Consider the following 27,054-nt stretch of genomic DNA (forward strand, 5'->3'; position numbering starts at 1 on the left):
TTGACGCCAGGCTTTGTTTCGTGGCAGGTTTCGTGGTTTTCTTCTCTGTGTAATGCAAATGCGGATAAGTTAAACCAAAGTCTTACACGAAGGTTAGTTTTTTCCAATGCTTGATCCAGGAGTTTCCTACTCTTCTGGGTTGGAATTACAATTATAGTGGAAGAGCTTAGAATTGGAACAGCTGTTCAACACAACGCTGGTTATAAAATAAGATATAAAGAAAATGCATGAAAGTATTGTATTTTTTTATTATTATGATAATTGTTAAGTAACGAATTCTTACTTAATTTTTATCAAAGCCCACTTATTAAAAATTGTCCCGCTTAAAAAAAAAGATTTACGTAAAGGATTAAAGATACGTAAAGGATTAAAGAGACTGCGTAAGAAGTCAAAATTAACAAATATTCATAAAAATTGACAAAAAACCCACGCATTGCCAGTAAAAGACATATTGTCTAGAAAAATCAATACAGAGAAAAGATTAAATCTTAATGGGGCATTTTGAATTACGTTACCTATACAGTTAAACTTGATGATTACAAAAATTTAGTTTGTTTTTTAAATCGATAGATAAATCATTTGAAATTTATGATATTTGTCACAATTGTTTCCAAAAATAACTATTTTATTTCACAGAATTATGCACATATATTCACAATTTGATAATTTACACAGACGTAAGTTGAAAAATTGACAGAATTACACACTGCAATTAACAACATTTCATAACAGGTACTTGAACGAGAAACTACACTATAAAAAAAATCTGGATCAAATTACGATATAAAGCACCGGCACTTTAAATGCATGATCCGTAAAATCTATATTTAATGTTAAATATTTATACCGTAATTTTTACAGTAATACTTATTTAATTAGAGTAATTCAGTGATTTTACTAGGAATCACGGTGATTTTATTAGGATTAGAGTGATTCAATGAATTATGACTGTAAAAATTACTGTATATCAGAATTTATATTTTATTATGTTATATTTTATTATGTTATATTTTATTATGTTATATTTTATTATGCAATTATCTTATTTTGTTCCTATAAAAATGGAAAAGTTTTATAGGAAAGTCAAAATCCTTTCAAAATTCTCAGTTAAAACAATTAAGATTCACGGTGTTTTCCAAAATTTTTGCTTTAGTGGTGAATTTTATTCTTTCTGCAATGACATTTAATCATAACTATTCACAACTCCATAAGCGATTCATATTTATCGTAGAAGTTTATTAAGTTTAAATTATAATGTGTTGAAGACTCGACCAAATTACATACCACAATTAAAAACGTTCCTAACGGGTACTTGGATGGAAAAAAAATACCTCCCAGGCATCTAATCACAATCCTACAGACAATTGTATGTGAAGATGCATCATTGTAATATGTGAGAATATGACATTAATTATGTGGCCTTATTCCAGACAAATTGGCTACCTCATTCGTATGCAAGGCATCGAAGGTTTTTAGCGTCTTGTTCTCTCACGCCAAGAACCCGTCTTAGCCACGAATTGTCTATGGGCAATCTCCCATAGACTTTAGTATAACAACTGTGTTGTTTCTCTTTATTTAGACAATGACCCAAAGAAAAATTAGTATGACTCTTCGGGCATTCACGCAGGCTATACCCTCCAAGTGGACATAATGTAATAAAAAAAATTAGAAGTTAAAATAAACCTAACAGGATTTTAAGGTGGCAATAATATAATCGAAAGTATAATACAACTTGATTTAATTTGATGTAAATCAAATAATTTTTGTTCAAGTCGAGTTAAGAGTCGAAGAGTTTTTTGACATCAAATTATAAGGAATCAAGTCCTAAAAATATAAAAATAAAGCCATTACCAGAGCTCTTTAGTAACAATTACCGAGCCAGAACAACAGTTCACGAACAGCCAGAAGCGCGATAAACTTTACCGTATTCAGGTAAAAATTATTAAACCATGCTTTTTTCTCAGTATAGCTTGTCTAATAAACTAAGGCAATTTCTTATTCAAACATTTTTTTAAAAATTATAGATGCTTATAAACGTAAGAAATTCTAAATTTTATGTAAAATTATCAATGTTGTTAAGGAAAAAACTTTGAAAAATGCATTATCTGAGAACAAAAACTAACACATTCAAATAGTCTTCTACTATTTGAAAATGGCATAAAAGTTTTGTATTTTTTGAGCATAGTAGCTTCTACTATTTGAGTACATAGCCTCTTGATTTTTTTTGACCATTGTAGCAAGTCCAAATCTTCACAAAATTAAAGTGTTTTTCAAAAAATTAAATTTTCTCTCAATGAATTAAATTTGTACCAAAGTTTAATGACTCTATGTATTATATAGTAATTATTTGATGATTTTTATTTTAACCTTATGACGTTTTGAAGAAAATTAAAGTAATATCAAATGAAATGTGGATTGTTTTATGTTCAGATTTGATCTAAGTGCTGATTTAACCATGAACTACTTTTACGAACGTACTAGAAAATTATGATGTCGTTGTCACAAAGCAATTATATTTTTTCTTTAAGAAATGAAACACTGTTTACATCTTTACAGAAAATTAAAAATAAATAAATAAATAAACTAAATACGATTCATTTTTCAGATTGAAAAAAAAAATTTGAAGACTCATATTGATGTCTTCTTTCATGAATAAAATGGTAGTTGAATCGAAAAAATGTTCCTAAAAACAATTTTCCATAGTAAATAAGGCCTAGAAATCATTAGACAGGGACAGTAATTAATTTCTTTTTCAAATAAAATGTAATTATATTAACATATTCTACGGATGAGGCGTATTCTATTTTTGTTATTTTGCTTTTTGAAACCTACGTTCTTTTAACATTCACAACAAGCCGAATGACTAAGCAAATATTTAATTAGTACTTTCCAACTTCTTATTAAATGAAAACTTTAAAAATGATTAATTGCTCTCGTATAATTACAACTAATGTAATATGCATAGTCAAGTTATTATTCACAATTTTTTTGGAAATAAAGAGTCTTTTTTTGTTTTAAATATAACTAGAGTGTTTAAAAAATTTTATATGCTTTTAAATTTTTTGAAAACATAATTTTTAAAAAGCAATTTTTATTTATTTGTAAATTAATTTTTAAAATCCAATAAGTAATCCATTTATTTTTAAAAGTATCTCCTTGTTCTTCCCGTTTTACAGGTTCTAAGAAATAACTATTAAATAATGATTAGATATAAATAATTTTAGAACTGTATCTTTAACTTATTTTTCAACTTATGTTTTCTTTGTAACAAAGTTTCACCTTTTCTAATTTTTGGTCTTATTTACTTAAATTTGGAAACAAATTTTTAAATATGTATTAAAGACAATAATTACAGAACACCCCGTTTATTCAAAGTGCTATGCTTCAAATTTTGACGAAATTTTAAAATCATTAAACTGCACTTACAGAATTAAAAATTCAAATTATTTGCCTTAGTGATACTCAATGATTAACCCTATAATTTATCCCTATTACTATAACCTTTGATTAACCCTATTACTAAGATCAACACACCTCCTAATTCTTGGGAACTATAATTTAGAAAACAAGGGTGTTAAATGCAAAATCAGATGTTTTAAAGGTTAATCAGATTGTAATTCTTAAAAAAGTTGCGTTGTTTAAGCAATTAAAAATAAGTACAGTAATATAAAGCAATTTCAGCTGATACTGAATTCATATCGCACAAAAAGTACGCACAGCAATAATTTGCTGCTATAATCATTCTGTCATTAGCTTTATTTTAAAACTGTCGCACTTTGAATCGCATAAATGTATGGTCAAAGCTACCAGAATATGGTAAAATATACCGTGTTTCTGCACTGTGGGAACACCAAAAAAATTCCGAACCAAAGTGCTTTGGTAATGATTTAGGTTAAAATAACCATAAAATGTCGTGCAATACTATGTAGTCAAATTATTCAAATGTGGTAAAACTCGAGAAATTGTTCATATTAGTTTAGATCATGGCATAAAAACCACTTGTTCGGTTAAATTTACTTTTTCAGCTTTGTATTTTTTAGTAAATGTTTGGTAAAAAGAACTGTGATATTGAAAACTAGAACTTCTGGTAAACCATTACCACATTGACGGAAGAATTAACAATAAATGGCTTATAAGTAGAATAAATTTTATTTTTATTAACAGAAATATAGACGTTTTCTTACCAGCAAGACTATATTTCTGATTACCATAAGCCATGGTAATTTAACCAGAAAATTTTTTTCCGTGTAGTTTTTCCTTATAATTTTTTTGTGTGGATATCGTGTTGACCATTAAAATGATATGTATAATAATCATGATAAAAATTGATTTTCAATTAAAAATAAATAAAAATATTTGCTTCATAAGTTTATGATAAATCGATATTCCACTCTTTCGAGTAAGTGAAAAACGAAATTCCTAACTTCTAATACTCTTTGGTATGGCGACATTATTCTTAGAATTTGTAGTTCATGATCGATATCTTGCGCCATCTTATTGTTATGATATCCACTTCATTTTTTTAACTAAAAGTTGTTATGTAATGAAATAGTTTTAGGGCCAATATATATATATATATATACATATATATATATATAATATTTAGATAAATTTTTTATTTTTTTTAGTAAGTGAATAAATGGTGTTTACCGTGAATCGGGCTCTGTGGGGGAACCAATATACTCGGTAATTTATACCGAAGTGCTGATTTTGGCAAATTTTGGTGCTGATTTTGGTAAATTTTGGTGCTGATTTCGATTTCTGAAGTGAATGATGTTAGTAAAATTAATAATGAAATATTTTTTAATAGTTGTTAAAAATTGGTCAATGTGGTAAAATTTTGTAATTTTATCATGATAAGATGATATAAAAACCAGTTATTCGGTTAAATTATCCTTTCATCTGGTAAAATTTGTAAATGTGGTATAATTTGGTAATTTTGTCATGATAAGATGGAATGAAAATCATTTATTCGGTTAAATTTGCTTCTCAGTTTTCTATTTTTTGCAAAATGTTTGGTANCAATTTCAAATTAATATTGAAATGTACAGGTTTAGAATTTTCTACAGTGAAAAGTTTTCGAAACTTCAGTATTCAAAAAAGTATACAAAAGCTAGACGTTATGAACGTATCCAATGAGCGAGCAAAGCGAGCATTCGATTGCGAAGCAATCCGAAATGAACTGCGAAAGCAGTTCCGGGGGATGGTGAGCGTTAGCGAGCAGGGGGCGAAGCCTCCTAGTGTGGTATAATTTGGTAATTTTTTGTCATGATAAGATGGCATGAAAATCATTTATTCGGTTAAATTTACTTCTCAGTTTTCTATTTATTTAGTATATGTTATGTCTAGTAATAAGAAGCAACATTTTGAAAACCAGAATTTCTGGTGAAACATTACCATATGAAAGGAAAAATTACCAAATGAGTGGGGTTTAATATTTCGGTTCTATTAACCAGAAATACGTTTTTTTCGGGACATTCATTACCAGACAGTACGGCAATTTTATCAGAATTCTTTTTTTCCCTGCAGCTATTGTAAAAATTAGAACTTTCTAATCAAAGTTTTATGCATATATCAAACTTCATTTATTTAAGATTTATATTTCACGTAGGAGTTTATAATTTATTAATGGAAAATATATTCATTAATTTTAGATTCTATATCTGAAAAAAAATCCAAATACTTTTATTCAGGCGCAACTATTATATATTTGTGAAATAATATATATCCATTAATAAATGAATTTTTAAACCATTATATTTGTTGGACAGTTCATTTATTTGAAAGATAGAAAAATGTATAAATTCTTTTATTTTATCATCTTTCTAAACGAAATTTGCATTTATTCGCTTTGATAACATGATTTTTTTTGAAATTCTATTTCGCATATTTAAGTACATATGCTTCAGCTAAATATTTTTAAATATAATTTTAATGGAAAAACTTTTAATCTAAATCAATATTTTCAATACTTTCATTCAATTGTACACAGTAGTGTAATTAATTTATTTCAAATGTTTAATTTTTCAATTCGGTGCCCAACCCAAAAGATAAAATAATTAATTTCGAAGATAAAAATTAGGATAAGCAGGCTATGACTTAATTTAAAACTTTTCAATACATTTTGATCAAATACATGTCATTCAATTAGGTCAATAAATTTTCTCATGAACTTTTCAAAAAAATTTTAAGATGTAATCTTACATATGTTTCTGGTGAATTTCTTTCAATATAATTTTAATAAAAAAATCTTTTAATCCAAACCAATATTTTTTGGACAATTATTGATTTGGAATAAAAGATTTCAAATGCTTAGTTCAAATGCTTAATTTTTTAATTCGGTGCCCAACCCAAAAGATAAAATAGCTAATTTCGAAGATAAAAATTAGGATAAACAGGCTATGACTTAGTGGAAAACTTTTCAATATATTTAGATCAAATTCATGTCATTCAATTAGGTCAATAAATTTTCTCATGAACTATTCAAAAAAATTTTAAGATATAATCTTAATAAGTTTCTGGTGAATTTCTTTTAATATAATTTTAATAAAAAAATATTTTAATCCCAATCAATATTTTCAATAATTTCATTCAATTATACACAGTGGTGTAATTAATTTATTTCAAATGGTTAGTTTTTCAATTCGGAGCCATACACACAAGATAAGTTAATTTCGAAGATAAAAATTTGGATATATTGGCTATAACTTAGTGGAAAACTTTTCAATATATTCAGATCAAATTTATGTCATTCAATTAGGTCAATAAAATTTCACATGAACCGCTCAAAAATTTTTTTAAATGTAATCTTTCATTAAATGATTAGAACCAATAGAACATTGCAAAACTAGAATTCTATTAGAGTGATTAGAGGCAATGGAATTTTTCAAGTATAGAATTAAAATCCATACAATACACACGTCATTAGAATAGATGAGCTACGTTGGAAAATGTTATCAAAAGAAACATGATTTGTTTTTAAATTGGATTCAACCAGTGGATTTCAGAATAAATACAATTAAAATCAATAGAATCTTATGTGAATTTTTATTAACAAAGAAATAAGTTACTCTAATTAAAGATCCGACTATGCCCATGGAAATATTTTTAAAAAAAGATTTTAGTAAAATGTGAAACAAGAGGTTAATTACTAGAGTAGGTATTCAATTTTACTCATTCCCTGTTAAAAACGGAATTACAATACATTCTCTAAGCAACTTAAATTTTTTCAGTTTATAATTAACCCTTTTAGATGAGGAAAAGCGCTAATAAAAGTAATAAAAACGCACAATTTTGTGATTATTTTATTATTAATTTGCAAAACTTGCCTTTTTTTGCCGGTGAATGAAATAAAATTTTTAAATTTCTACTTTAAGCATTTTAAACTATTTTCTAGCATAGATATAAATAATATAATGTTCAATAAAATAACTACCGCTATTTTTAAAAAAATTAAATTTTCAGAAGAAAATACTTTAATCAGAGAAGAAGATATACAATATTAATTAACATGAATCTGTTTTACAATGAATGAAAACCATTTTTACACAATTATCAAACAGTTTTTAAAATAAATAAGAAAAAAAAACTTCAAACTCAAAAGGCATCAATCAAATACATTAAATGACTAAGACTTAAAAAATTAAAGGAAAATTTAAACTTGGAATTCACAAGCAATTAATAAATGATCCATTAATATTTATTCTGTTTTTAATATAATTGTATGAAATAAATAAATTACTTGGTGAAACGTAAAATATTGTAAAATTGTACACTAAATTATACTGAATAGCAAAATTAATTTAAAAAAAATATGAAACAGTTGAAATGCAATTTAAAATTTTATTTTTATATTGAAATTATAAAGTTTCAAATATAAGTTTATATTATATGATATAAATATAATTATTAATGAATAAACAAGTAATACGAATAATTCATACAATGTACTAATTAATTCACAAACATAAAATTCGTTTATAGGTAAATATTTATATCTTAAATGATTTAAATTACAAATTAATAACAGAACTATGAAATATATTCACCTTTTTTGAGGAATCCAATGCGGCAATATTCAAGATGAAACACTCCAAACAGAAATTCAAAATTTACTGTTATCCAAAATCACAATTTAGATCTAAAGTATTCACAAATTAGATCTAATGTAGTAAAACAATTCACAAATATCCATGCCTATAAGAAAAAAAAAAGGTGCCCCATACCCAAAATAAACTACAAATCGTAAGATCGTAGTAAGTAATGAATGAAGAACACGGGGGAGGGGGTCTACACTCCTAATCGGGTCTTTTATTTTTTTTAAGCAATAAAAACAAAATCTATCTCTAGTTAATTTAAAAGAACCGGTTTCCACTATAATAGAGGGTCATCTGTTCCCTAAGCCTCTGTTAAGTAAGTTCTAAAAATCGAAAGTGTGATTGAATTGCTGAATGGTCGAAGAGAACTTGATTTCTGGATTTCCCCACTAGGTGGCACTGATTTCATCCTCTTCCAATCCGAGAGCGTGTTGTCTGCATCAGTAAATCCGTAACATCCTCTTCATTTGGGCATCCAAGAAAATTTTGCTTTCAAGCGTAAGTAATTCGCGTTAAGTGTAAGTCATTCGCGCTGATTGTTTCGGACGATTTTTATAACAGTTGAATTATTGTTATTTTTTTTTTACAAAAGTTGAAAAAACATTTACGCATTGAAATTTCGTTCTAAAATATTAAGCAAATGATTCTTTTTAGCTCTAGATTGTTGAGTAAAAATGTTTTTCTTTTTTTTTTTAAATGGTTGATGTTTTAACAGTTTTAACGAAGAAAAAAAAGTTCTCAATTATATTCTAAAATAGCTATGCACAGGGAAAACTATTTTAAAACAACACAGGAAGTTAATTTAAAATACTTAAGATTTTTCAGGCTAAATAAATAAGGTTTAGGAGATTAAATGATACATACAATGTTTATAGTTTAAAAAATTAAGTTCCACAGTTTGATGGTTATTTATTTTTTTTAGAAAAATTTGATCAAAATAGTCGAGTGTCTGATATATCAATGACCTCCCGCTTGTCTTTTAAATACCAAATGGCCGAGGAAAAATAGAATGTTATTTTTGTGGTGCTCCGTTAAATTGTTTAATCTTTGAGCTTAGTTTTAAATTATTATTTGAAATTACCAACTCTATTTTTAATTCGGAAATTTTAAATGTTTTTGATTGCCGTGGCTTACTATAAATCGCCCTTTACTGATAGTTTTAACTAAAAGCAGTAATGTAATTTGAATTTACTTGGGAAAATATTACTCTGGAAGAGTGAAATATCAATGGAATTTATTTTCGATATAAAAAAGAATTGTGGAGTGTGTACATTTAAAAAAGAAGAAGAAAAAAAAACAGGTCATTCTCATTCTATCCACGTGGTAAGTCTTTACTAAGTCTGAGGTTATGAAAACTAGTATTTTGAAAACCAGAATTTCGGGTAAACCATAATCATGTGAACAGAAAAATTACCAAATGACTGGCTTACTAACGCATATTTTGTTTTTTATTTACCAGAATTATGGCATTTTTACTAAAAATATCATGACCATACAGTACGATAAATGTACAAGAATTTTTTTTTTCGGGAAAGAAAATAAAAAACGGATATTTAGTGCCATGTATTTTGCAAGAATAGTTTTTGAGAAATAAATCTTTGAATAATTAGCGAATGTTCGATGAATTATTTTACGGTTACCCCGATGCGATAGAGTGACTCCAACCTACATCTGTATGTCTTTTAATTGCTAAACCGAAGCAAAAATGTGACAAATGGGATTAAGAATCGGGACAAACAGAGGATTTTTTTGAAGAATTATTGAATTGGCGAATGATACCTTTAACAGTTACCCTGATGTTAAAGAAATTCTAATCCATGATCAGCTAATTACTGGGTTTTTTTCTACCAATATATTTGGACTGTAAGCAGTATACGAAATTTAATCGGTCGTTTCCTGGATTCTAGCCTTCCGTCAGAAATTTAACCATTATTCATCAACTCCCTTATAAATCTAACTCCTCATCTAACCATTATGAATCATATCTTTGAGGATGCTGAATTGGAGATGGATCGTTCTCTGGTTCAGGTCAAAATTCTGATCTGTGGATGAATGAATGGATGTAAGAATGGGTCCACCTTATAAACGGGTTGTGACGTTTGAGTGTGGCAGAAGTCAAATTCTTGGCCATAGATGACGCCACTGGAAAACAAGAAGAAGCGCACCCCTTTGCTTTAATGGCATACGATAACAACAACACCTAACTCCTTCAGCCGCGCTGGCTCAGAGGATAGAGCGTTCGCCTTCCAATGCGGCGAACCGGGTTCGAATCCCAGTCGAGACGAATTCCGCAACCGGCTTTCACCGACCACAGTGCTGACGTAAAATATACTCAGTGGTAGACGGATCATGGGTTAGAGTCCCCTTGTCGTCAAGCCAAATGTGGAAGGGTCTCATGGTCTTCCTCTCCATGTAACGCAAATGCGTGTTAGATCCATCAAAAAGTCCTCCACGAAGGCATATTTCTTCCAATACTCGATCCAGGAGTTCCCATGTCTTCTGGATTGAGCTCAAAGTTACAAGGCTACGGAGTTGACATTAGTAGTCGTAAACTCACAAAATTGGATCGGCTGTTCAACGACGGTTATAAAAAAAAAACATCTAACTCCTTAGATGAAATATTTGTACCTCCTTTTTTTAGAAAAAAAAGTTTGAAAACGCTATAGGTAATTAAGAATCCCTTTCTCTTCCGATTAAATTCTACAATCGAAGAAGTGGAGACGTGGGGAGAAAATTCTAAGTGCGCTTTTAATAATCCTTATTTATTCTTACAACTAAACGAATGTTGAATATTTACTGTGCAGCATCGTTTGGTACTTGTAATATATAGCTAATATAAGACTGCTATTTAATTACAATTTGAGAAGTAAAACATGACGTATTTATATTTTCCATAAATTTTTTTTCAGACAAAATTATGCCAATACAATTTGGCAACCAACAGTTTTTGATAGGCAGTTAAATAGTATACGGTAGATTGTTTATAGATTTTTGTAAGCATCTTTGTTTTTATTAAAAAGGGAATTTTTCAGTATCATCCGAAACTAGTTTTCATCAGCTTAAACTGTAATAAAATTAAAATTTTAAAAAAAATCTGAAAACTGAGAAACTTGTCGTTCTAAATAGCTTACTCAAAACCACAAATCGCATCATTTTATTGTTTAAATCTTTTGAGAAAAATTTCATAGAAGTACTAAAATTATCAATCGCAATTTCCAGTAATCTAATAATGCGACTCTTTTATTTTCTACCTTTTTTTTGGAAAAGTTTTTTGTTGTTTAATAACACAATATCATCAAAAGTTCCACACAGAAAAATATCAAGAAAAAAAAAAGCAACAAAACAATCAAAAATTTAACCTGAAATTCAAGATAGCGAGGATAGGAGGTGAACTGGGTTCGAATCCCAGCGATGGCTGGTCGATACGAATTCCACATCCGGCTTGCACAGACCACAGTGCTGACGTGAATTATCCTCAGTAGTAGACGGATCACGGTTAAGAGTCCCCTTGCCGTCTGGCTAACCGTGGTATGTTCTCGTGGTCTTCCTCACAATGTAACACAAATGCGGGTTAGTTCCATTAAAAAGTCCTCGACGAAGAAAAATTTCTCCCAACACTTGATCCAGGAGTTTCCGTGTCTTCTGGATTGGGTTTGAAATTGGGTCGGCTGTTCAACGACGGTTATAAAATAAAATATACTAAAAAATAGTCTTGAGATTTTTTAAGATTTACGTAAACTTTGCTCTGATTTTAAAACAGCTATTATGAGATTTCATTAATTTATAAACTGATTCTTATATTCCTTCTTTATTGATTCACCCATTCACTAATATGCAGATTCAAAATCTGGATATATTTGGAACTGCTTTACATTTATTTTAAATTTTCATTTGCTGATAAAAAGATAAGAAATTTTATGTAATGTTGGTAATTTACGCATCCGAAAAAAGCGAAAAAGTTGCAATTTGTAGAGAAAAAAAAACTTCGCCATTAATAAAACAGTCTTTTATTTCTGCTGGATTACTGTAACAATAATCCTTTCTCCCCTAATGAAAGCAATCGCAATACAACTTTGTTAAAGTATTCTCGAACCCCTCATTAGTCTGAAGAGAATTGTTACTTTGTTTTTTTTTAACTGTAACAATAGCAACAATTCTTTTCTGTTAACTAAATTCTTCAATTATGATTGCTGATAATCATAAAACATCATAATTGAAGAATTTAGTTAAAACAAAACTTTTTGCTTTAACTATCGTCTAGAGAGGTTAGTGACAGAAGCTGAAAGTAAGCCTTTTTTTATTTAATCAAGACTGGGAAAAACATTAAAGATTTTATCCTAAAAATGAAATCGAAATGCTTATTTTTTTATAAAAAAATAAAGTAGAGGCGAGATAATTAGTATGTTACACAATAATTGAAATTCAGCTTTACTTAAAAATCGTTACAATATTGACTGCGAAAATATGGAATAGGGTATTGAAATAAAGGTAATTGAAGAGACCTTTATTTCTTGAAGATCTGGTAATTCATGCAATGTGTGTTAGAGTAACCTCTCCGCTAAATCATTTTTTTAAAAGAAAATAAAAAAAATATTTCTGAAAATCCTTTACGTCTTGATTCTCGGAGGGATTGACATGAGGCGCGGATTATAAGCGGTTGAAAGAACAAGTTAAAAATGTTTCTTCTTGTTTTGGTGGAATTGACTCGTAATCTATTGCCATTTCCGGCAAACGACTTAAAAACTAAAGAAAAACCAACATGGATATTGTTTATTCATTTTCGGTTTAAATCGTGCACTCTTAATATTATCGTTTGAGGAAAACGTTTCTTTTTTTTAATTTCGGATTGAAAATGTGGCGAAAGAATAAGTAATTATCCGAAAAACAAATAAGACTCGGTTTAGATGGCAAATAATAAAATTAAACATTGTCAAATCCTTCTTCAAATAAATAATCTGCAGCAGGTGACTCTGAAAATTCTTAAATAAGTCCAGAATAAAAGGTGTAAGACACGATGACAAAAAAATTCTTCTCTTTCATGTTGGCAACAAGGAACAGAAATATCAAGCGAGGGGGCAGTCATAAGCATGAATACTTAAGCGTACTCACGTGGATAACAAAAAGCTGAAAAACTGAGTACACTGTAAGAAATTACGGTAAAAAGTATCGGCATTCAGGGTGCCCGTACTTTCTACCGTGAAACTCATTTTTATCGAAACATGTTACTGAACAAAAAATCTGATAGGCCGTAATTTTTAAAGTAATAATCAAATTAAAATCACTGAATCACTAAAATTACATAAATATTACTGTAAGAATTACAGTATAATATTATACTGTAAAAGTGTATTTTATATTTGTTGCACCAAAAATGGCGGTACTTTATACCGTAATCCGGAATATCTTACTATGTAGGGAAGAAATGAAAAGTTATCAGCGTAAGCAGACAACTCATATCAGCAAAAACAATTGTTCTGTATTTTTATTTGGACTATACTTATCAATTTACGCAGTTGCAATGAAAATGTTTGCAATATTTTTATTTTATTGTTGATTGATGATTTTTATCAATGAAAATCGGCAAAGCTTCCATCCATTTGAATGAAACGTTTAGAAATAAAAGGCTTTATAGGATAGATAAGCTGCATATTTTAGAACTTCATTTTAAGAAGAATATCAACATGCCAACGAAGTTAACTAAAATGCAGAATTGACCTCATAGTGAGCGATGCGTGCTTAAATTGCGGAACAATTCTGGGGGATTGTGCACAGCGATCGGGGGGGGGAGTATTCCCCAATTATGAATTGTTTTAGCCTAATAAACGTTATTGTTGCAAAATACCAAGCAGTTTACAGCAAAACAAACTTTAGGCAACTAACACGTAAAACAAGCTTAGCTCTTTTAAGCTTCTTAAGCAAAGTATAATGGAGTGTTTTTTGAAATCAAAAGCTCCCCCCCCCCTCGAAAAAAAGAGCATTGCATAAATTCGTTTATAATGAAAAAATTTAACTAATGAGTTAAAATTAAATGATTTTAAGTACTTTTCTTAAGAATGTATCAGATCAAGACTGTCGCAAGTTATCAAGACAGTTTTTTTTTTTGTATTATAATAGTTGAACCTACTTGAAAAAATACATGCAGTGTTTTCAGAAATTGAAATTGTTTCTGAAACGTTTTTGAAAATTTTAGATGCATTCATTGAGCTATGAGAGGGTGAACAACATTTCAAGTTCAGATAAATTCAGACATTTAAAGTCATATTAAAAATTATAGAAGGTCATTATTTCAAACGAGAATGCTAAATCATTCGATATTAAGAATATTATCAATTGCAAGAGGCATAAGTTTTTTACTCTCATTAAAGTATGATTAACCGAAAACAAACGAATAAATTAAGACGAATTAGATACATGTGAATAAAATATGTTTAAGATGTGGAGTTTTCCGATATGTGGTAAAACTTAAATCCAATTGAAAATAAAAACCATTTAATATAAAGTTGAAAGGCACGTATTTATCAAAGAAAACTTAATACATTAAAAATTGTATATTCAGCTAAAAAAATTTTTGAAGTGAAAATATAAGTACTGACATCTCATTAGGACCTAATACCTAATAATATTCCCCTACATTTGGTAATACAATATTCCAATTGCGTACCAGGGAAAGATAATTAATTAAAAGTGGTTTTTCATGCTCCAGCAAAGAGCCATGTGTGGTACTTCGGTAAAAATTAACTTAAAATATTTTTTTTAGCAATAGTACATCAGGTTACAAATTATATTTCAAAACATATATTTTGTTTCCTTTTGAATATATTGAACATTCAAAACTTTTCTATAACATGGTATAGAAAAGTTTGGTGTATGAACTAATATTTTCATCTAGTTAGTATTCCACTGTACGATATTTCAATATATCGCCATAAAAGATAATTATCTGATTTTTTTTTCAATACAACAACTAAGAATATTTTCAGATAATTCAATTAACAACTTTTAAATTAATTAGGTGGTAATAATGATAAAAGTTAACGCTTTTTTGCCTGGTCGTTTGTTTTCAGAATATTACAAAAATATTTTATTATTGTATTGCTTAATATTGCGAGTGCGATTTATTGCAATATTGAATAATGAAAAAATCGTCAAGGTCATTTTGAATATACAAACTTTACGTAAGAAGTTAACTTGTACTTTACTTTAAAAAAAATTATTATGACTGGTCAAGATAATTATAAATGCTAGTCATAATTTTAAACAATTGTGATTATGATCATGATTTAGAATAAATTTCAACTCGGTCAAACATTTTTCGATGACAATTACTAAAGATAAAAACATTTTTTTTATAACGTCTACATAGTTTTGTTTGAAATACTGTTTTACATTTTCATTTATTTTATTTCTTTACATTTCGATTTCTACTTCAAATTTATTTTTTTCTTCTCTAATTCACTATTTCAGACACGTTATGATGAAATTGGATTTTATCGAATTCTTCAAAATGTTTTTTTTTTGTATCTATTTGTGATGAAAAGCAAGTAAATGAATAAGAACAGCTCTTAAAGGAATAAATCTTTAAACCGTTCTGAACAGGTGCTTAAATCTTAAACCGTAATCTTATAGCTCTTTTTTTTTTTTGAAAGAAAAAGAAAGAGTATTTAAGTTCTTTTCAAATCGCGAAAGATAAAAAAAAAAAGAACGAAATAATCACGAACGAAAAAAAAAAATTCGTGAAAGTTAATTCGATTTTCAACGTTTCTGCAATCAATGTATGTGGAAAAGAAGAGATTCGTAAGCTTATTACATCTAATCCATTAAAATCATTAATTTTCTGCAAGAATCGTCGGAGATATTATGCTATTAACGGATGTAAATGGAAATTGCGCGAAACATTTAAACAAGAAAATTTGCTAAAAGCAGCAAATATAAGTCAATTACGCGATAAAATATATTCTATTCACACTAATAACTTTTAGAAAGGATAACATCTAAGTATAAACTCATTTCATGTTTTATTTCGGCCGATTAAACAGGAATTTTTTTTCTTTAATCTTTAAATTGTAGCGATTAATTTTAAGAATTCAGTAAAAAAAAAAGAATGTTAAAAAAAAACCTAAAAACCACTTCTTTTTATTTAAATTTGTGAGAGATTGATATCTTACTAATAATATAGTCAGTACAATAACAAACAATAAAGCCAATATGAATAACAAACAATAAAGTCTGTTTTTGCTGCACAAATTATTTATATTTGTTTACAATTTTTTTTCATTTATGTGAATCTTGGAATTCAATACTCTACTGGGAGAAAAAGAAACCTGGTAAAATAACCGTACTGTAAGGTAATAATATATCTGGGAACAAAAAGAAGAAAAGAAAAAAAACATAATTCTTTCCTTAAAAACCGAAAACGGTATTAAAACTATTCATTTGACAAATTTTTTCGCTCATATGGTAATGGTTCACTAGAAATTTAAGTTTTCAAAACTATAAATCTTATTACCACACATTTAGTAAAATATGCAAAACCGAAAAGTAAATTCAACCAAATAAATGTTTTTTATGCCCTGCTCTAAAGGTATTATGATAAAATTACCGAATTTTATTTTTTTAATAAAATTACCAAATTTTAGGTTTTGAGACACTAATATTTTTGATTTAACATAAAATTGTTCTTAAAATATAAGTAAATCAAAAAATTTATGAAGACGAATGTTTCTTTTCTGCATAACAATAATAAATGCTATTTATTAAATCAAAATTTTAAAAACATAACAAAATAATTTTAAAAAGATAATTTTCCCTCAGCAATTTAGTTTTAGAAGTGTAAAAATTTATTTTTACACATTTATAACCAAATACTTAAGCCATAAAGAATGAGGAAAGTTGACGCAATTAAAGCATACATTTCGTTTAATATTTATTTTTTTATGGAAAATTTAATCGTAAGAGTAGATTATTTTCTATGAGCATCAGTTATTATACGTTTTCTTTCTTGAAATAATTTTAACCTGAAGCAATGATGTAGTATTAAATATTAGAAAAAAGAAACCGAACATGGCTACTTATTTATGAAAATAAACACACTATACGTTTTGAAAACTGCACATCTATAAACAATTTTGTTAGAAACTTCACTTAAATTATAAGATTAAATTATAAATTTTGAATTATCATTAATTAATCACTATACTAACTCTCGGTTCTCGATGTATCAAGAAAAGGAAATGTAAAAATAAAATAATTTATAAAAGTGAATTGAGATAATTGTTATAGGCTTTTATGAAAATAATTAACATTAGAACTTTTTTCAAAAACAAGCTAGCAGTTAATTATAATATGAAAAACATACGTAATTAATAAAGATTAAACAGTTTTATACCCTAAATTTAATTTAATTATGCTTAAGTAAAACATATAATTTTTCTCAGATTAAAAACGAAAATTACCTTTGAACTTTCCTTTTTCGTACGCATTTTTAAAAACATCAAAAAAGTTATTAAAGTTTACATACTAAATTACAATTACCATTGTAGAAACAATACATTTCTTTCACTTATTTAAAAGAATGTATTCTTTAATATCAAACGATTATAATTAGTGCTTAATGATATCCGTTTCTCATTGTTCTCATTTACCAAATCTCTTTGGGGCAGACGATAATACAATGCGCGCGTGGAAGAACTGTAGCAGATTGAGATTCAGTATTAAAAATAAAAAAGAGATTTTTATTTTTAGGAATATCGGTTGCATCTTAATGAGGTTGGTTTCAATTACGCTTGAGAAACGTTTAATGAGAAATTTAACTCTTTTGTGATGTTGGTGGGATTATTGTGGGGCTGTATTAAAAAGTCGGGTCGATAGTGTCGCACCAATTCTACAGAACCTTTGAATTAATCTCTTGTTTCCAGTTGAAATTTTCATCAACAAATAAATTGGAGCAGCACCGCTGGTTCTGTATTTTGGAGAACAGCCATCATTTTTAGTTATGGGTAAAAAATGTTTTAGTTATGGTTAAAGAAATTAAAAGTAAGACAAGAGCCGCGACGGCTCAGGAGATAAACCGTTCGCCTTCCAATGAGGTGAACCGGGGTTCGAACCCGGCGATGGTTGGTTGATACGAATTCCTCATCCGGCTTGCACAGACCACAGGGCTGACATGAAATATCCTCAGTGGTAGATGGATCATGGGTTAGTGCCGTCAGGCTAGCCGTGGGAGGTTCTCATGGTCTTCCTCTCCATGTAACGCAAATGGGGGTTAGTTCTATCAAAAAGTCCTCCACGAAGGCGAATTTCTCCCTATATTCGATCCAGGAGTTCCTTTGTCTTCTGGATTGGGTTCAAAATTACAAAGCAACGGAGTTGAACATTAGTAGTCGTGAACCCATAAAATTGGTCGGTTGTTCAACGACGGTTATTAGAAAAAAAAAATTAAGACAAGCATGGACTTTTTGTTCTTTAACAATGCTTTTTCAGAATGCTTAGTTGTTATTAATTATAAAATTTTTCTTATTTAAATTTTATTTAGTATAACATAAAGTATATTCTATTTGCATACTTATAAACATACTCAAATCTTAGCAAAATGGTTCATAAAAGATTATTATCTTGAACCAATATGACATAAGTTATTTCTATCGAATATAGTGGCTGCGTCTTTGAAATATTTAAATATTGTCTGCACTAGCAAATTTGAGGTTACCCTTGCGAACCAGAATGAGTCTTAGAACACGAAGATCCAAATGTTAGATCAAAAGTTATTATAGGTGGTTAATTTTTTTGGCACACATTACTTTTCTATGGATCGAATTTATATTTTTGAACAATTCAGGAATTAATACCGGAAATTAAAACTCGTTCCAGTTCAATTCTGCCTACTTTCAATGATTTGCATTATCATTTTGATCAGAATAAGTTCAGGAACACTATGATACGGGCGAAATGACATGCTTTCCAAATTTATATTGAAACAAAAAGGAAATATGAAAGGAAACATGTCCAATTAATGTTTCTTGGGTAACGCCTCATAGTTGTTGAATCATATCAAATTTTAAAGAAGTCTGTTTTTTAAAATTCGATTTCTCAAGAACTATTCAACCAATTTCGCTAATATTTTTTATTTTGCTATTTAAATAACATACTTTTTTCTTACATTTATTAGTTTTACGTATCACAAAATCCCACAATCCTATCTTGATTCAATAATTTTTATTGAAATGTATTAAAACTCATTAAATTAAAACGATACATATAATCATTACATGGTTAAGAAAAGATACAAAATGCACCAAATTAAAAAAAAAACTAACAAAGACATTTAATTATACAATTAACTATTGTAGATTGACAGCTTTTCAAATCCTTAGCCTGTGCCAGTTGTTTCCTTTTAGTGCTTTTAGCGGGCTCTACTGTAATTAGGGAGAAAAGAAACTTTAAAAAATAAGTTGTAATGACGTCATGGTAGATAGCCATTGTAATGTATTATTTGTTTCGAATACTAAACAATTATCTGTTCAACAATTTTTCATTATTTCAGAAATAAAAAAAAAAGTTGTTTAAAAGACTTTTTTTAGAACAAAACTAACTTATTTTTCAAATCATTTTCCTTTAAAAATATCGTCTGCCACTTGGAAATTTCTAAGCATTTACTTCTAAAAAGTATGTTATGACTCGCGAAACAAAACGCTATAAATTATTTTTTTATATGTTTTAATCTAAAAGAAAATCGTCAGTACTGTCGATTCCAAATCGTCCTGCAATTATTGCGAATTAATTGAATGTGTTTAAGTGTTTAATTTCTTGTTTCAATTCCGGAATTGTTCCATAGCCTGATTTTCATTTCATTACTAATCAATTTTCTGGTTATCTATATTAAGTTTTAAAACGAATTAAAGCTCAAAACATGATTAAAAAAGACATTTCCTTCGAACAAAAGTAACATCCCACGAATTGTTTCTGTCAAAAAATATCGTCTGCCGCTTTGAAATCTCTTAAGTATTTACTCTTAACATGATTTGACAACCATGAGGCGTAACTCGTGAAACAATGACCGTGAAACATAACTCGGCGATGCTTCCTTTGATGCATGTAATTTTTCAGTCCCTTTCCTATTTTTTTTTCTCTCTCTTTCCATATTTCTATCATGTCTACCACTTTCTCCCCCTTTTTTCTTAACGATAGTGCATTGACTTAGTAATTCCACATTTCCGCGCAGATTAAATCGTTCATCGCTCTATAAAATGCATATTAAATCGACTGCTTTATTTTAACGTTTCTTTAAGTTATGGTTAATGTGCAAAATTAAAATAATAAGAAATTACCATTTTGTAACCCTTTATGGGCAAAATAGTTTTCAGGTGTGCAGTGAATAACAATTTTAGATTGTTTTTATTCTTCTTCTAGAACAGTTTAGCACTGTACGTGATAGGACGAAGACTTATTTTATGGTTTATTGATTTTATCAATCGAAAATATTTTCATCTTGATAAAGTAGTAAATGAGACAAATGAAAGAAAAAAAAATGAACTGCATATTATACAAACGGTTATTTTTTCTTTTTCTTTTACTTTTTTAGTACATAACCCCATAAACTAAAACGTTAATTTAAATGTGATGTGAATAATTGTTAATTCCATATAAATAGAATTCCAGCGAGAGACAGAAGGAAATCACGTATTTCGTTCGGAGAGGGATTATGTATATCTTTCCACCGCGAAAAATATACAACTTTTTTCTAAAAAAAATAAAACAATGTTATAACAATATAAAAAAAATGTGTATATTAAGAGCGAATATGAGCTCTTGTAAGAAATATTTAGTTTTCTTATTGAAGAATACTGGACATGTACGGCCAGAAAGATGCAATCAATCATTTTGTTTCGACATTTTCTGCATTGGGCCAGAAAAGAAGAGTGCGTGAGGAGGCCTCAAACAGAATTGTAAGGCAACAGAATTGAATTTTTTTAAATCACTTTTTCAATTTTATAATATTTCTGAGGCATTGTTGATCGCAATTATTACTATTATTTAGAAGAATTATGCTCTTGGCCATAGATGGCGCCACTGGAAAACAAGAACAATCGCACCAATTGCCTTAATGGCCCACGACAACAAAAACAACAGCAGTAACAGAATAATACTGTTACAAGTTAATTAATAAAAGCTCTTCACACTGAGTGAAAAGTGTTAATCAGAATGTAGTGAAATTTACCATGTTTCTCGCTCTATGGTAATACCAAATAGCTCGATAATTTTTACCGAAGCGATTTGGTAAAATTAACAATAAAATATGGTCTTATAAAATGTGATAAAATTTCTTTAATGTAGGAAAGATTGGTAATTATGAAATGATACCTCGGAACATGGCATAAAAATCATTTATTCAGTTTAATTTACTTTTTAATTTTTCTAAATGTGTGGTAATAAGAACGTTTCGAAAACCAGAATTTTCGGTGAACCAAATAAATAGTTTAATTACCGTATATTTTGGTTTCATTAACCAGAATTATTCTGTCTTTTTACCATTTTACTAAAAATGCCATTACCAAACACTCTATGGTAATTTTACCAAATTTTTATTCTCTTGCACCTTTCAATTTTTATTGCAGAATATTTTCTGGATTTGAAATTTAACAGGATTCAACAATGGGCTGGATGGATTCTGATGAATTCAACAATCGGTTTGTTTGCAATTACCAAAATTTGATATGAGTCAAAACAAAAACTGTAATGCTCTTTTTATCATTTCGCTTACTTTTTACAGCAACAAATCGCAAACTATTTCAAAGCAAAAAGAATAAATATTTCAGTTTTATATTTTCATAAATATAATTAAAGTCCTAACGAAACAAGCAACTTTAAATTATTAATCATTTAATAATAAAACAACTTTTAGTGCTTGCATGAGAAAACAATTGACATGCCAAAATTCCCACGTTTTAAATTGCATGTTAAATTTTCTCAATATACTATTCACCAATAAACAAAACAAGTTGATATTATCTCCCAAAAAAGAACAAAATTCCTGAAATAATTAAACAAGAGTAGCTTATTCATTTCATTATATTAGGTTTCAAAGGTAACATCTTTTCTTTCAATAGGTAACATATTTCAGTGTAAGTTATTTCGATAAACAATCGACTTATTTTCACTCTCTATATTATAAAAGATCATTAACTCTGACAGTTTTTGAACTGTAAGAGAAAAAGTGTATTGGGAATTTCTTCGGATAATTTTTATCTACTTTCTAAATGAAATGAGCAATCGTAATTAAATGAGCAATTAGATAAATAAACACCGGACTTCTGCTTTTTCGTTTTTGTACTTTCCTTGTTTCTACCATTTGTTCTAGAGATGTGCGAGTTTTTTAGTATCCTGCAGCTTTCTGTTCAAAAACTGTTCATTTTCGTTTCCTTCCCCCTTTTTTTTTTTTGAATTCACTGTATTTGCTTTAAAAAACAAATGTGAGCAAAAAAAATGCTTGGATTATTATTTTGAAACTAATTTATTTTTCCTTACAGAAACACTGTTTTAGTCCAAAATAAAACTTATATTTACAACACTTTTTTGACATTGTGATAGATATTACTCCGTATGCTATAGATAATTTTTTATTCTCGCTTATCGCTTTACTTTTCAAGGTTAATTTCGTATTGCTTAAAATTAAGCATATTTTGACTATACATATTTAAAAGAATGTGTTAAAATAAATCAGCAATCAGTTGAAACATTTTAAAAAATTTTAGTGATAATCAAGATAAAAAAGTCATTAGTTTTAAACGAAATTTGATTCAAATTGCAAATGCATTTCATAAACTGATTTATATTTTGTAAATGGCGTCTAAATTAAATCAATAATTTGAGAACTTGTTTAGAAAATAGTTTTAAAAAATTGAACCATAGAACAATTATTACCTAAAAATTATAATTTAGCATATATTTGATAAAATTATATTATATATTAAGTCATGCTTGCTGTGACTATTACTTACAGTGATACTGATATTTACAGTGATATTTACTGTGTTGGATGTAATTACCGAATTCATTAAATTGATGGATATTTTGACAGTCATTAATTCCTTTAATACAAATCTTCTCAACTATTTCAGCCATCTAGCAAATTCTCAAACATCGAACTTAGATTAAAAACCACAAAATTGTGAATAAAATAACTTGAAACTAAGCTTTTGAATAAAATTTGAATGATGAAATATTATGAAATGAAATATTACAATTTTCTAAATAATTTGCTGTGTCTAAAATACCGTGTTTCAACTTAATTTTGATTATAATCTGCAGTGTTTTGAGAAGCTGAGAGTTGAAGATACAGTAACCTATAATAATTTCCTTAGTGCAACGAAATACCATTTGACTACAGGATGCCCTAAATTGAATGACGTTTTTCAAAAATTTATATTGACATAAAAACAGTTAAGAATAAAATAAAAATTCTTGCATCAAATGTGACAGTATATATATATCGCCATATTCACCGAAAAGTATGAAAAAATCAACATTCTACGTTGAATATAGAATAAAATTCGTTTATATTATTATATTTATTGCCAATTTTCTGCGGTAAATGCCAACAGTCACATCGACGCATTAGGATTCTTGACAATCAGAAGTTGCGATTTAGAAAATGTGCGATTCCTATAGTTTTGGTGTTCATTTTTCCGAAGACAAATGCCATGTAAACAAAATTTTATGATTATTTATTATTTTATTATTATTTAATTTAAAAAAATAGCGGAAAACAATTTATCGTTTTCAAAGGTTTATAAATTTTTGCCTCTTTTTAAACTATGTAAGTTTGAGTAACTTCTGTTATTAAAAGATGAAATTTGAATGAAATAGATAAATAGTTTCTGAGTTATCCTTTTTTAAAAAGACGTATATTTAAAATTGTTTTTTATTTAATTTAAAAGTTAATTCAGTTAAAACCCATCATTTTTAATTAAATGTTTTGTTTAACTGAAAAATTCTGGGTGCCGTATCATATAGATAAATAAACTGCTTTTCCAGAAAATCATATTTTTTCTTCATATTTAGACTGAAATAGTTACATTTTTCTCATAAAAGTAGCTTTATTTAATCAAAATTCAATGCATAATTGTCGCCACTTAGAAGCACAATTCTGCAATCTGTATTTCTTAAGGTCAAAAATTTGAAAATCCATTCGTGCGTAAAACAGTTAAGGACAACATTTTTTTTCGAACCACATCCGGAACATTGAATTTTCAACAAGTTTGTATAGTTCCACAGATTTTTTTTCATTATCTATTTATTATTTTAATGAAGTTTTCATCTGTTGTATCTTGTTCCTAAATAATTCTTGCTATACCATAATAGACCCTGTTATACTAAATTATTTATAATTATTCTATTGCACTGAATTTTCTGACTTCGAAACGAGATTTATTTATGTTTTTGTGTGTTTTGATATCGTCTATTATTTTTTTCAAAATTTCGCTTTTCATATTTCTGTATTTTCTTTACAATATTTTTTGTAAATTTTTTTTTTATTTATTTATTTTGCAAAAGTTGACTACAGTAACTCCTGAAAGTTTTGCACGCTTAAGAGTATCAATGAATATTGATTAAAATAGATATTTTAGAATGGGTTCTTAATAATACGATCTGCAACCTGCTTTTAACAAAATTGTATGAAATATTTTTAAAGCATGGTAAAACTTCATTTTAAAAAAATTAAAAATAATTAATTAACATAATAATATAAATAAATAATTAAGTAAATCTTTGACTAACAAAAGTCATCGTACATTTTTAAAAAATCTCTACGTATTAGTAAATATACAAATTCTCACTAAATTAATATTTAAAAGGATATCTTTCTGCACTAAGAATAGCTTTTAAGCGGGTGGGATCAGGTTACCCCATCAGCTTTTTCGTAGCTTCTGCATAAATGTTCCATCTTCGATCATTTTTGTTTTCAGTTCTTTTTGTTTTTATATCGTGTTTACGTACTCTAACCTCCAATTCACTCAAAAATAATATGAAATGATGCTTTTTCGCGAATAATATGCTATTTTTTATAATTTCTGTGAGTTTGCAACTGTTACTCATGACTTAGATCAAGTTTACTCTATCTAAATCCAGTGTTGTCTACGCTCATTTTGAAAATGGCGCAAAACGTCAATATGGAGAGAAGCCATAATTTTGTGAAAATAAAAAGCGTTTGTGGTCTAATTTTTTTTTTAAAAAACTTACTCCAATGTTTATTTGGGCCCATAAAAATTTGCAAAAACAGAGAATAATGCAGTGATTTTGAAAATTTTCATCTAGTTGGAAAACGCCTAATTAGCGATTTTTTTTTAAAATTTACCTTTTATATAGTAAAATATCGATATAAATTTCGTTTACTTTTAAAAGGTCATCTATGGCACACAAGAATGATGCTTATTGATGACCTAATTACCCTTAGAAAAAAAAAAGGGCTACCATTGCTTACAGCAACATAGTCATCGCTATTATTAGATTCTATCAAAACAACAAATTCAGATTTTTTTTTAATTGTACATGTATTTCAGATGTTTATCAATTTTAATGCAAAGGCCTTTCAAACCTGTTTAAAGTTTCATAAAATTTCGAATTATTAAGAACTACCATATTTTCCCACTGGATTTAAAACCTAGAATTTAGAATTTATCGGAAGCTGAAGGAAAGATGAATCACAGCTGGAAATTGACAGCAAATAACTTCTATTTTCAGTAGTTTCAAAAGAGGGGGGAAAATAAGGTAGAAGGAGATTGATGCTGCCACTTACGAACAAACTTTACTTTTTGCCGAATTAAATCCGACTGACAAACGATAATTGCATTTATTCTTTTGACGATTCCCGAAATCAAAACTACATCAATCATATCTCGTGACACGGAAAAATATCGTTTGAATAAGGTAAGGTGTTGGCTTCGGGAAATAAAGATCCACTTATATTATCGTCTGAGAAGTTAGGGCATGTAGAGTAGCTATGAAAATTAGCAGTACCTCTCTCTAAAGATTTTTTTTTTTTCAAATTAAAAAAAGAAGTACCTAGTAGGATATAAGTGAAAAAATTGCATTTTTGCTGTTGACTGATATTTTTTTCAAGGGTAATAATTCTCAAAACTATTTAAATTACGGGTTTCAGCCTTTTTTGTCAGAGGAAAACATCTATAAATCTCACGGGCCACCCATTTGCTATATAATATTTTATAGTCAAAAAATTTATTTGCGGGAAAGAGATTACTAGTTTTAGCGCAGTTTACTAAATTTAGTATTTTCTAACTTGTTGGTAATTTGCTAATTAAAATGAAACTAGAGTAGATTCATTTCATCCATTTTTGTTACTGCTTTAAAATGGATTGATTGTGATGGTACTGTATATTAGGATATAAAACATATCTGCCCTACTACAGTTCAGTAAAAAGGAAAAAGAATACAATAGAAATAAATACCACTTCATTGCCAAAGTTAAAGTGAAGTTTGACATTGATTTTGCTCATCTAAACCGTATGAAGTGTTCGTAGTTTCGATTCTTAAAGTATCTGTCACAGTGGCGTACGCAGAATTTTTTCTAGGGGTGTGTTCATAATTTTCTGAAACTACTAAAAGAAATTCGAGTCTGTAATAAAGCACTATTATTTCCCTAATTTAGACAGCTAGACAATTTTGACTTTTTATTTAGACGACATTTAGTTAAATTTTGATTTGATTTTTTAAGTTTAAGAACATAATGTAATATCTTCTAAAAAAAAGTCCAATGTCATATGGGTGGGAAGTAACTCTTTGAGGGCCACTTTCACATTCATCAGATTTTGTTATGTTAGAAACGTTTTCTTCAACGGAAGTATCACATTTCTGTACAACAGAAAAACTTACATTGGTACTAGATGCTGTCACCTCACTAATTTCAGGTCGTGATTTTTTCTCAAAGTAATTAAAAATTGTTAAA

The 27,054-nt window shown here is 28.2% G+C and overlaps 1 protein-coding gene across 2 annotated transcripts in view; it reads right to left on the reverse strand.

The window, feature by feature from the left end:
- Window positions 1-27,054, reverse strand: part of LOC107440570 (uncharacterized) — a 449,104-nt gene that overhangs the window by 385,696 nt on the left and 36,354 nt on the right. The window contains exon 1 of one of the 2 annotated variants that reach the window (XM_043043458.2): window positions 8,049-8,462. The exons of the other annotated variant lie outside the window; for it this stretch is intronic. The gene's annotated coding sequence lies outside the window, so the exon portion shown is untranslated. Of the gene's footprint in view, window positions 1-8,048; window positions 8,463-27,054 lie in introns of those variants that run through there. 2 annotated transcript variants of the gene reach the window in all.

The sequence above is a fragment of the Parasteatoda tepidariorum genome, chromosome 8, assembly GCF_043381705.1.
Source record: "Parasteatoda tepidariorum isolate YZ-2023 chromosome 8, CAS_Ptep_4.0, whole genome shotgun sequence".
Classification (NCBI taxonomy): Eukaryota; Metazoa; Arthropoda; class Arachnida; order Araneae; family Theridiidae; genus Parasteatoda; species Parasteatoda tepidariorum.